Raw genomic sequence first — 12,226 nt, 5'->3', positions numbered from 1 at the left:
TTTACCTAAATAAGTACGTGCTGTGTAATGATGATGAACTGCTCAGTTCATACGTGAGTCCACAGCACGTCATCTGTCTTCTTACGGAGCGTCCACAAGTGCTTTTAGCGAATACCCACGGGCTGTTATAATGAGCAGCAGAACACCGGAGTAAAAAACCACAGGTGACAGTTAACTACTGAACAAGAGAGCGAGGGAAGAAGCCACCATGAGCTAAAACAACAATAAAATATGGAGCATGAAAGAATATAAAAGTTCAAACAATAAAACAGAAGCCAATAAAACGGAGAAGAGAGAGTAAAAGAGGTCATAAAAAGACTTTTGCATAAAATTTGATTTGCAGCTGGATATAAAGGAAAAGACAAACTGAACACGAGCGGATCCCAAAACGCTAAAGCTACAAACAGCAGGCGGGGCGGTGAGAGGCTAACGTCACCTGTCGGCGTGAGGAAGAAGGGACGCTGAGCATTTCTGCTGTAAATCCAACTCTACATGTCTTTACAGGTCCAGGCCAGCAGGAGGACGCGTCTCCGAGGAGCCGAGTCGGGTCACATGGAGCGAGCAGTCAGAGGATTTCACACAGAGATTTCATTCTAACACTTAATTCGTCTAATTGTCACTAACTCATTACCATCATAATGGAGGTGCTTGCAAGTCGGTAATTATGAGCCAATTGCATCAGTAACATAATGTGCACTCACATGTGAAACATTCAACAGTCACCAAATTCAGCCGAGGAAGCCGAAACCTGCTAGAACTTAACAACAAGTGAGGCTCGGCAGCCGGCGGAGGCTTGTGGGAGGCTGCTGGCTGTTAGCAAACACTGGCCGGCCTGTTATTATAAAGTCCTGGCTGCTCTCATCAGCATTCACTCGGGGGAGCACCTGCTGCTGAGGTGGATGCTCCACGAGTTATTGGATTGCTAATCTCTTCCTGGGAGGCCTTTTCAGCCAGGCGGACAGATGAGGGTGGAAAAAGGCAATAAGCCATGTACGGGGAGCAGCCGATGATAAACCTGAGTGAGACAGCAGCAGCGGGAGGAGGGTGGTGGTGGTGGGGGGGGGGTGGAGACGTATGTCCACATACATGGCTGAGGTGGGGACGGATGGCTGTCTGGCTTGCTCGGACACGCCTGCCTCCTGATTTCCTTCTCCTCCGCCGCAGAGTTATTGCTTTTATTTGAAGACTGCTCCGGCTTTCTCCCTCAATAGATCATAGCGCTCGATAAAGCGATGGGGGGGGGGTTCTGGGTGCCCGGCGAGGAGGAGGCGGGATGAATGTGGAATATGCCATCTACGCTCATTGCATGCTTCCTACAGCATGAGCTGATCTCCTGCTCTGCTGATTGCTCTCTTAATGGTGATGAATGCAGGACGCGGCAGGCCTACTGCCACAGATTCAGTGATGGAGGGGAGCAATAACTCTGCATCACGGGACCTGTCCACCGCGAGCAGGCGCGACATCGCACAGAGACACACTGTCGCCGTGGAGGCACTAAAATAAGTAATAACAGCCCAATGAAAGGGACGCGCTCACGGTTCCACCTGATGAGACGAGAGGCCGAACACACAGACTGTCCTGAGGCTTGTTCACCTGAGTCTTTTCTACAAAATGAAACTTCCACCTGTCAGCCAACAGCTGCTCCACACGCTGTAGAAAAACAATGCTAAAAGGTCAGAGATGAAAACCGATCTCTTGACCTTTCCTGTGGCGCCACCTTGAGGTTACATGAGAAACATTTTACCTGCATAACACCTGCAAAACTCATGGCTTTCCCATCAGTGCTGACGAGCAAATGTTAGCATGGTAAACGTTATACCTGCATGTTAGCATCGCTGATGTTAGCACAGCCTCACAGAAGCGCGAGCATGAGTGTGGACTGTTGCAGTTCACAGGCCGCCATGTTGTTTCCTGTGCTGCTGTTCGTAACGACGCAGCTGAAGAAGAACAGGGCCCTCCTTGACTGATGATTTTATGGAGCGACATTTAGAGGGCGCCCACCGTCGACGCGTCTTTATTTAACATGAAGGATTAACAGGCGAGCTTTTCATCATCGGCGCTGAACAAAACGCTCCTCTGTGCGTCCCGATCGCCACGCATGGGGACGGCGGCACGCTCGGCTTTGAACCTGCAGGACTATTGCGACGTCCGTGTTTAGGTGTCACAGCACATCAAACACGTCTCAAAGGCTGCAGGGAGTCGGAGCTGCGATCCGACAGAGCTCAAAGCAGGACGGTGATGCTGTGGTTCATTACACCCGCCTGTTGATATTCAGAGTGAGCAGGGACTGTCACGGCAGCAGAAAACAGATGACGGCGAGAGGCCGGCCTGTTTCGTCTCGGTGGATTAACAGGTGAATGTGTCTTTTATTCGGAGAGTTTCTGCTCTCTAACACGATGGAGACAGAGTGACACAGCAACATTTCCACGGTGGCGGCTTCTCGCCGGAAAGGTCGCCAGGTGTCCACGACTAAGCCAACGCTGCTTCTCCCTCAGGAGACGGACGACAGTGATGAATGAATGAAAGACGAGGCGGAAGCTCACCTGCTGGGCTGCTGAGCATCCAGACATCCAATCCCGACGCATCCGCATGAAGACAACTGAGCTGTTTTGTGTTTCCATCCCACATTGTTGCTGCTTTCAGGTGCAATTATCATCCTCATTATCATACCTGTGTTCACTATTTTGCTGAGACTGAATCATCCCAGTTAAATCTCATTTGAAAAGATGACAATGATAAACAGAATGAGGGGACAGCACCGCCAAACGCGAAGCAATAAAAACATTATTTTCCAACCAGACAAGTCCAGAAAATAAAGTCATGACGCTGAACGCAAACAAAGCAAACGGCTGTAATATGGATCCGCTCTCGTCTAAGTAAAACCCACGGCGCCTGGAGCTGATTAAATATGAAAAATCATCCAGTGAATGTAATCAACCGCATCGTGAAAAATGCATGGGGTTCACATATTAGAGAGGACGCAGCGCGCATCTCACAGAGCACACGTCAGCCAGGCCCCGCTGCATGATCTGCCTCCGTGAAGGCAACGCGATAAGACAGACCTTCCTGAAGTAATCTGAGCAGATAAAAGCGTCTTTAGAGCTGCAGCTTCAGACAAGTCGTTCATCATCTTCGCATGTCGCAGAGCATGTGTGCAGCCAGAGCGCGGCGGCTAATGGAGCGCAGCACACGGCCTTCAAATCTGCACGGCGCATATTTACAGGCCACTCTGCAGAGATAAACGTGACTGCTCGCCTGGAGTACAAAAATAACAAAACAGTGCCCCGACGCCCGAGAACAAACACGCTCCAAGAAATGATTACACCAAACAAACCTCAAATGTGTTCTGCCTCTATCCCCATGTCTTCTTGGGTGCTCAAGGGGAAGCATTGTTTTTCTTTTTTACCACTCTGCCTCCACGAGAGCACAGCCAAACAACAAATAAACTACGTGTAGAGCAATAAATACGAGAGAGAAATCCAGTGTGTGCACACTCGCTCAGAGACTCCCAGGACTGCTTTTCCTCCGTCACTGCTCCGCCCGCACGGCCTCTGCCGTCTCGTTTCCTCACGCAGCACCAGATTATTTTCCAATCGATGATTTGGTCTAAAACAGGTCTGAAGTGGTGAAAAATAGCTGTCACGATTTCCCACAGCCCAAGAGGACAAATGTAATTTTTCAGCCCGACCTACAGCCCAAAATCTAGACATATTCAATTTGCTATCAGAGTTCTTTAGAAAACCAGCCAAAAAACAAGAAGCAGACATTTTTTTGTTTAATTTTTTGGCTTGAAAAGGAGTGAAAAAAGGCCAAAGTGATCAAAACATCAACACTGGTCTCACCACAACCAGTGCACGGACTCCAGTTCAGCACGTAAAATAAGAAAGAGAAGAAGAAGAAGACGTGCTGGACAGAAATCTTATTATCATTCAGGCGTCTTAATGTGGTGTTGTTTGACCTTTTGAGGCTTCCTTACAGCTGTTCTCAGGCAAGACAGGGACAAATGCGACTCTTTGAGAGCACAATGCAAACACTATGGATGCACTCCAGCCTTCAGTGTGAACGCTTTAAGGGCATACAGGGGTCCAAAAATGGAAAGAACACACACACACACACACACACACACACACACACACACACACATATAATACAGCTAAACCTTGAAGCCTACTGCATTTCTGTACTGTGAACATGTACAATGAGGGACTTTGTTAAGAGAACAAACCTCAAGGCTGAACGTTTCTCCAGCCTGCGTTGTTGGAATGGATTTCTTCACCCTGCGAGCACCTTAAGACGTCAGATCAAGTCTGAAAACAACAAATCCTTCATTCACAATCTGAATCTACGCACATCGTGTCTCTCCTAACAATTCAGGTGTCTGCAAAGGAGCGAATGAAAGCTCCGGCGTGGAAACACCCAACGGGAGGGTCGCCTACTCACGACGACAAGTCCCTCGCTCAATATTTATCCAGCATATTAAAGCAAGAACTAGTGTCATTTCTCAATAAATCTGATGCCATCCTTAAAGAAAAGTCATTCATCGATCATTTGCACGTCAGAAAATCTGTTTTTCTTCTGTTAAACAGACTCTTTTAAGCACCTCATATTGAAGATTTGCTGCTTTTCAGAACATCTTTGGGTCAACAAAACCAAAGTGTGACGGGTGAAACAGCTGGTGCAGCTGCAGCCCTGCTGAATGTGGAACTCTGAAGGAGCAAATAAGACAATTAGACCCAATAAAAACTTTCTGACTGGCTTTCCACCCCCTTCTAACTTTCCACAGTAATTCATCCTTTCTGCAATCATCGATATTCAGAGCTGAAGAACAAATAAGAGCAGCGGATCCCCGAAGCAGCCGGAGCCGGATATTGACTCCACCTCTGTGACACGATCCAGCAAAGTGAAGCTTTGTGCCTCAAATAGCACAAAGCTTGACACGCACGAAAGGTGGAACATAAACCTGGAGCTTCACAGCCTCGACCAGGATGAAAGCCCCCGCGGCTCTCAGCGTATCACCCGGCTGTGCACGCTGCGACCCGCGGCTTCACTTCATTAACGGCGGCGGATGGAGCTGATAGGAAACATCTGCTCGGCCCAGAAGATCAGCACAGAAAATTTACTTTCCAGGTCTGTCACTCTCATGTAAATATATTTTCCCTCTTGCTGCTGAGAGCGGAGCCCGTTAACAAGACCAACTGGGATAAGAGGGGGATAAGACGGCTGCACATTAAATCCAGCAGCCCTCAAAATCAATTTGGTCGACATCATTCTGAGAGTCAGATTTACATACAGGCCTCGAAGGATAAAGACACTTAAACATGCACCAGGTGTCTCAACACACCTGAAATAACAGGTGCTGCATCCAGTTTGTCTTAGATTAATGTGCACAGGACTCCCTGAAAACACCCCGAGCGGCTCCTGATGTGTTCCTGGATAAATCCTGACCTAAAAAGTTGCTCATTAACCTAAAGTTTGCCTTAATCCTGAGACTAAACCTGCAGAGCTCAGGCCTCATTATTTTTTGTTCTGGTCATCTGTGTGCTGCAGCAACACCTCCCTGCAGACTTCAAATGACTTTCCAGGTACGCTGACATTCACATGGACCACAACAGAAACCTGCTCAGTGGATTCTGATGTCAGAGTCGTACCCTGACGCTGCACACTCTGCGTGCACGCAGGTGTGAAGGCGTGCTCTGTCAGATCCTGCGACACCACGCCCGCCCGCCGGGTGACTTTTTTAACTTGAGCACACACAGTAGTGTAATCAGGCCGAGGAGTGTGTGAGGCTGATTGAAATCAACCGTGCATCCAGTAAAATGTTAATGCCGCCTACAGAACGCCACATACAGCCTCAGAATGAAATCTCCTCTGTGGCGTGAGGGTGAGCTGCACTCTCTGTATTTAATTAATTTAGCTGAAGAACTAAAAACAGCATGACTTTGACTCCTCATCCCCAGAACCCTGCTGCATATGAATATCAGTGCAGAACCGTGTTGGGCTTCCATAAAGAGGATTAGGGTGAGGAGGGGGGAACCAGACAAAAAAACGATAATGCTGTGTCTTCAGCGGAGTGGAGGCACAATGCCGCCGTCCAAAACGTCTCCCAAACGTCTTCTTCTCTAATTGAGAAAAGCAGGCTTCATATTGGATCATGAATTTTGAAAAGGGTGGTTTTGAGTGCGCTTCACGAGCCACAGGGGCTCCAAATGTGCTCATCACAACGGTCTGCATAAACTTTCAATCCACAGCCTCAAAATTAGAGTGACAAGGTATCCATGCGGCAGCCGAGATAAGAGGGAAGCGCGCCCTGAGACAAACAGCTTCCTCCTATCACGTCTATAAATTCAGAGGCCAAACAGCCTGTAGAGCTGCGCTGGGAGACGGCTGATAGGGTCCTCAACCCTCCATCCCCGTTATTTGACCACTCCAGTGAAAACCCAATCATCTACTCCAGGGGGGGAACTGGAAGACTCGAGCAGTCGCGGTGGCCAGCTTGGCAAACCAGCAGAGTCCCATCATCAGAACCCAATTAAAAAAACCCAGGGCTGGAGACTCAGCGCTGCACTCATCCCATGCCAAGTGTGGTGGCGGAGGGGGCTCAGCAGGCTTTGCAGCACAGCCTCGCGTGTGGAAAGCCAACACGCAACCACAGCTGGTAGAGTATGAGATAACAGGGTGCGGGGGAGCGGCGTGAAGCTAGCACTGCCTCGCTCCCGTGACATGAGCACAATCACAAAAACGAACCGCCGCGACCCTTCGAGCCGGAACCGCCGACACTCGTACGACAAAGCTCAGCCTCATCCAACACTGAGATCCCCCACCAGCCACGAGGACGCGATTTTGGGGCGTCCCCTCAGTCTTCAGTCAAACACGACACAACGTCTGCCTGCTGAGCATTTAGGATGATAACAGCCTATTATTTTGCCATTCCTCCTCATTTGTCATTTTTGTAAACAAAAACAGGACAACGGGTGACAACACGTCTTATTATTTGCTTCCTCTTTGGCGATGCTTTTACTTCAGCTGTGGCATGTGTCAAATCCTGTAAACACAACCTGATATGAGAACAAACAACCAGGCTGTCCATTGTGTTATTCATGAGCCGTGTTGTTGAAAGGACTGGTGGCTAAAGACCAGTACGATCACAGCAGGCTGCCGGTGGATTAGAATTCATCGTCTGTGCCTATGGAGTCATACGCAGAGCTGGGGACACATGCAGCTAAGCTCCAGCCAACAAGATTATCAAATGATCCAATAAACTTTGGACGGCAGTCACAGACATGATCACAACGCGCGAGCTCGGCTCGACAGATGAAACAAATAGCCGCCTGTGCAGCTTTCCAAACCCTTCTCCACAGAGACCGAGAGGGAGGGAGGCAGCGTGGAGGAGCAGCGTAGGTCAGAGCACATCAATGTGAAACCAGCGAACACCCTCAGAGAAAGAAAAGAATCAGAGAAACCTTCCAGCGGCACAGAATTCAGGACCTTATAAAAGATGACAGCCGTGTGAGTTACAGCCTCCTCCTCTCAGTAATTACAGCGCAGCCAGAGCGTCGTAAAATCTAATGCTTTGTAAATTATGACTTGTTACACAAAAACCATTAATTCCACATGAAAACGGGCAACTGGGCAGCGTTCCCCTCCACTGGTTTGTTTCCTCGCGTTGCCATTAAGCTGAACAATTTGGGTAATTAATTATTCAGGGTGAAGGCCGAGTGAATGAGGATGAACCCACCGAGGGAGTTCGGTCCGCCCCGCCACAGGTGAGCGCCGGCCGGAGCGACGCTCAAAGATGCTCCGACGAGGGAGCACGAAAGGACGTAATCACTCCATAAAAAGTGCTGTTATTTACTGCAGAGATGGTAATAATGGAAAATAATGGTGCTGCTGCTAAGAGCTCTGCACTAAAGCTGCTTAAGACAACATCAGCGCTAGCTTAGCAGGCCGGCAGGGCGAGCTGCCTCACGGCCCTGAAGCCCCACGTCTGGCCTACGCTGCACACGCTGTTTTCATATCCAGCTGTTTGCTCTGTTTATGATGTCTGCCAGCAGCATCATCTCCATTTAAACCTGCAACCGGCAGCACTTAAACTCTGAGCAATGACAATAACGTTGAGTCGAATGTAAACCCAGGCACGCTGCACACACAGTAAACACACTTATTCCTGCTCTCTGACCTGAATATAGTCATTTTATGCTGTTATTCATCGTTTCTTTCATATAAATCATCTTCACTCACTGCGTGTCCACACTCATCAAACGCTCTTGGCTCAGCTTTGTTGTTGTTGTTCTCAGCTGTACGTCCGTTTCTACGTTTGGTTTGTGAAGTTCATGAACACAACACGAGCGCGTTCGACGATTCATCGTTTGCATCTCTTCAGCAGGCTGATAATAAGCACGAGGCCGAGGCTACGTCAGCAGCAGATATCTGCCACAATTCTGCCACCAACTTCCACGCTGTTGATGAAGATGTTTTCCTAAGCTGCAGTGCATTGTGGTCTCTCAGTCGGCCTGCACAGCTGGTTCTGATTCCCAAATTGGAAAGCAGCTAAATGCTAAAACAGCTGCAGCTCAGAGACGAGGAAATCACTGTTTATTGGCCCCTGAATCAGAGCGTGAGGCCATCGGTTGGACTGACTCTGACGGTCCAGACCAACGTGTCTTTTCACACCTTAAAGGTACAAACAGCTGCGTGCAGACAGCTCGTTAACATTAGCTTCACAGACTGTTTGCACGTTACATGCTTCCTCAACGCATATCCAGCATTTTGTTACTGTCAGTCTGTTGAGTTGCATATGTTCGTCTCGTCTGCCTGACTCATTGATCCTTCATCTGACGGGCTGAATCTACGGCGGCGATGACCACGACTCTGACATCAGCAGCCTGCCTGTGCTGCGTGTGGATCGATCCGTGGAGCTGTCCGCGGTGCTGGACGAACATTACGCAGCGTCAGCTCCCTCCTGGATCTGTGATACTCTCTAAACTGTGTGCTGTAAATACAGCGTTTCCACGGTCATTCATGTGTGTGTGACGCTGCGACGACACGTCCAGACCAAACCACCGCTGTGATAAGATGCTTTCGGTGTGCAGATGTAGTTTTCTGTCCGTGGTTCGGATGTGATGTGGTGGAAAAACACAGCTGAACGCATTCAAAGGGAAAACTCAGCCTTGAATATGTGAAAGCAGTTTATCATCCTGTCGTTTATGTTTCTGTACCATCCATGAGTCCTCGTGTTTCCGTCTAAAGCTGACGATGTCAATCACAGGGGGGCACGTAACGCTCGCCAAGCAGCCAATGAGCATCTGGGCGAATCCATCCTGCAGCCGTGCCCCCGACTCAGACGACAGGCTGATATCTGCTGAGTGCATGACGCCACATCCTGCTGCTGAATGGCAGAAATTAAACCAACGGCGGCGACTTAAACTAAACCAAAGCGTCAGTTTCCAAAAGCGAGTGAAAAAACAGCCTGCGCTCCCCGAGGGCGCCGAAACGCCGCTGCACACCATAACAAACAGCCCGCCGACTGACAGGCTTTCCCTTTAAACTGTGTTGACAAGGAACGCAGCGGAAAAAGTGTAAGTGCACCGAAATTGTGAACGAGTTAATAAGCTGGTTTGTAATCCACTTTCTGCTAACAAACGCCATTCATCACTGTCACATGCACTTTATCTCAGCTGGGAGCGCGGCGTCGCGGCGCAAATCAGACCCCAATCACTTCCAGGATAAAAATATGATGTAATTAAGAGAATCTGGTCTTGCCTGAGGACTTCTCGCACATTCATTTCAGCGCCCCCCCCCCCCCCGGAAAAAGGCTTCTGTGTCCTATTTAGTGCTGCGAGCGAGAAAGGCATCAAATTATTTAGTGTAGAACATTTCAGAAGATCAATGCCGCGTGTCACATTCAGCCAATAACTCCGACAGGCGCGATGGCTTCACGTATAAAACCCCCACGCCAGGGTTAAACGAGTTAAAAGCGTCTTATTAGATGCACACCCGGGGGCTGGCTTCCTCCAACAGGATATCAATAGGGTGCACTTGACAACACAGCAGACGTAAACAGCCTGTTTGTAGTTATAAGGGCCGTGATTCCCAGGTGTTTAACAGTGATTCACTAGGACAAAACTCACTGATGTATGAGGGAGGGGGGATTCTGCGTGGCTCTAAACCTCCTTAATTCTGGAAATAGCTTCTAAATCTGAACATTTGTTGGCGCTTCTGTGACAGAAAACCACTTCTATCAAGATTCAGCCTCATGAAGAGAGGCTTTGCAGACACGTTCCAGTCTGCCAGGAGAAAAATGGAAATCGTAAGAGGAAGTCAAGCAAGCTGAAATCAATTAACATCATACAGAATCAGTCCTTCTATCACCTCGGGCTCCACGAAGCAGACCTCCAAACCCATGTTCATGACTGTCATCTGAAGCCATCCGTGTGTGAGGGACCCGTTTCGATATGTCACTGCCTAATTGAGATTAAAGCCGCCGTACTTCACGTCGCAGGAGATGAATGGAGGGGGACTGCGGGACGTTTCTCAAATTAAATGGAACATTTTTTCCCCCCACTCTTACAATATCAGTGCCTGGTCGCGCGCCAGCACACAGGCTTAAATGAGTGAATTTGGCAGGGCTGCTGGTATTAACGACCCAGGCGGCGTTGTAAGGTTGAAAGCCACGGTGGTCACAAAAGAGACGGCTTCTCTGGTGTCTCTCCCCGGCGAGACACAGCGTGGAGACGCACTGATGTAACCACTTCAAGGGGAAGTACAAATCCAAGAAGAGGATCAGTCCTGCAGGAGGCTGACGCGTCTGAGATCCGTGGCATTCACGTTTCAAAGCAGCTGTCACTAGAAATCTCTAGACGTGGCTTTTCGGAGGCTTAGGCACACCGTTCACAGCCGGCGCAGACGCTGGCCGTGAACTGCTGTCATGACCCTTTGACAACGAGGGAAAATCCCACTGAGCAGCTTGCCACAGAAGGTTACATCCCGTTTTCACCGCCCCTCTCACTTCCTTGGAGTAGTGTGGCAGTGGAAGTGATAAAGCACAGCGTGGTCACACTCATCCCTTTATGCAGTGAAACAGAGGGCTAATGGATTTTACTGGTTCACGTTAAGTGACGCGGATTAGCAGCCAGATAAATCATTGTGCTTGATATTAGGCTGGAAAGTGCACAGCATTAGAAAACGCACAATGCTCTCATGTACTTATCTGGATTTATCCTGCTGTCTCAGCCGCGCTCCCACACACACACACACACACACACACACACACACACACACACACGCCAGTGAGAGATGATCGAGCCAACTTCTTATCAAAACGAATGCATGCGCTGAGAACGACATGTTAAGTCCGTGCGCGCGTGCACGCTCACCTACGGAGCAGCCGCGCGCGCGCGAGGCAGCACAGGTGCAGCCGAAAAGACCAACTGACGCCTCCGACGGCAAGTTTAAAACGTCCCTCGAGTCAGCGTTTGTTGGAAAATGACAGCAGTTAAAGACGCAGCGTCGGTTACCACAGAAGAAGAGACGGGGCGCGCGGGTCAAACTGCGCACAAACACACCGGCTCATGATGGACTTCGCCAGCCGCTCACTTCCAAACACAGCATCCGTCCGGCGGCGGCAGGGCCAACAACGAGTGCCCGGAAAGCGCGCGGGCTCACCGCTCAACGGGCACACGCGCCGTTTTCAGCGTTTCCAAACACCTACCGGGGCTGCCGTCCGCGTCCCGCCGGCACAACTTGTCCTGAACGCTGAGCTCCGTCCGCTCCACGCCGCGCCGATGCCTCCTCTGCTCGGCGCCTCGCGCTGTACGCTCGTGGAGGGGGAGGCGGCCGCCGGCGGGGAGGAGAGGAGCCGTCCAATCAGCGGCCGCCGTACGTGGAGGGATACAGCCAATGGAAGGGAGCGAGGAGCGCGGAGGATGATGATGCTGCTTTGTTTAACGGAGTGACTTTGAAGCGACGGAGCGAGCTGATGGAGGCTGATGGAGCTCGTCCTCAGATGATGTGTGCTGGAAAAACTGCTGATTGATTGATTGATTAGTCGATTGACAGCAAATTAATTAACAATTTCATTAATATTCCAGCTCTCAGTGGTGGAATGTGACGAAGTACATTAACTCAAGTACTGCAGCCGAGTACACGTTTGAGGCGGGCTTACTTGTATTTGCTAGTTACTTTACAAATAAAGTATATTCAGTATTTTGGCCTGCAAGTGGGGCTGAAA

The 12,226-nt window shown here is 49.7% G+C and overlaps 1 protein-coding gene across 7 annotated transcripts in view; it reads right to left on the bottom strand.

Annotated features, from left to right (window-relative positions):
• The window catches only part of LOC143316252 (beta-1,3-galactosyltransferase 1-like), a 97,885-nt gene extending 86,069 nt beyond the window's left edge, over positions 1 to 11,816 (bottom strand). For 3 of the 7 annotated variants that reach the window (XR_013076271.1, XR_013076270.1, XM_076724114.1), the window contains exon 1: positions 11,708 to 11,791. The gene's annotated coding sequence lies outside the window, so the exon portion shown is untranslated. Of the gene's footprint in view, positions 1 to 11,372; positions 11,447 to 11,707 lie in introns of those variants that run through there. The other 4 variants (XM_076724113.1, XM_076724115.1, XM_076724116.1 and 1 more) reach the window with 4 other exon arrangements.
• Between the last annotated feature and the right edge of the window lie 410 nt (positions 11,817 to 12,226).

This window comes from Chaetodon auriga, chromosome 23, assembly GCF_051107435.1.
Source record: "Chaetodon auriga isolate fChaAug3 chromosome 23, fChaAug3.hap1, whole genome shotgun sequence".
NCBI lineage: Eukaryota > Metazoa > Chordata > Actinopteri > Chaetodontiformes > Chaetodontidae > Chaetodon > Chaetodon auriga.
Note: the sequence above shows the minus strand (reverse complement) of the source record. Positions and strands in the feature narration are given on the sequence as shown.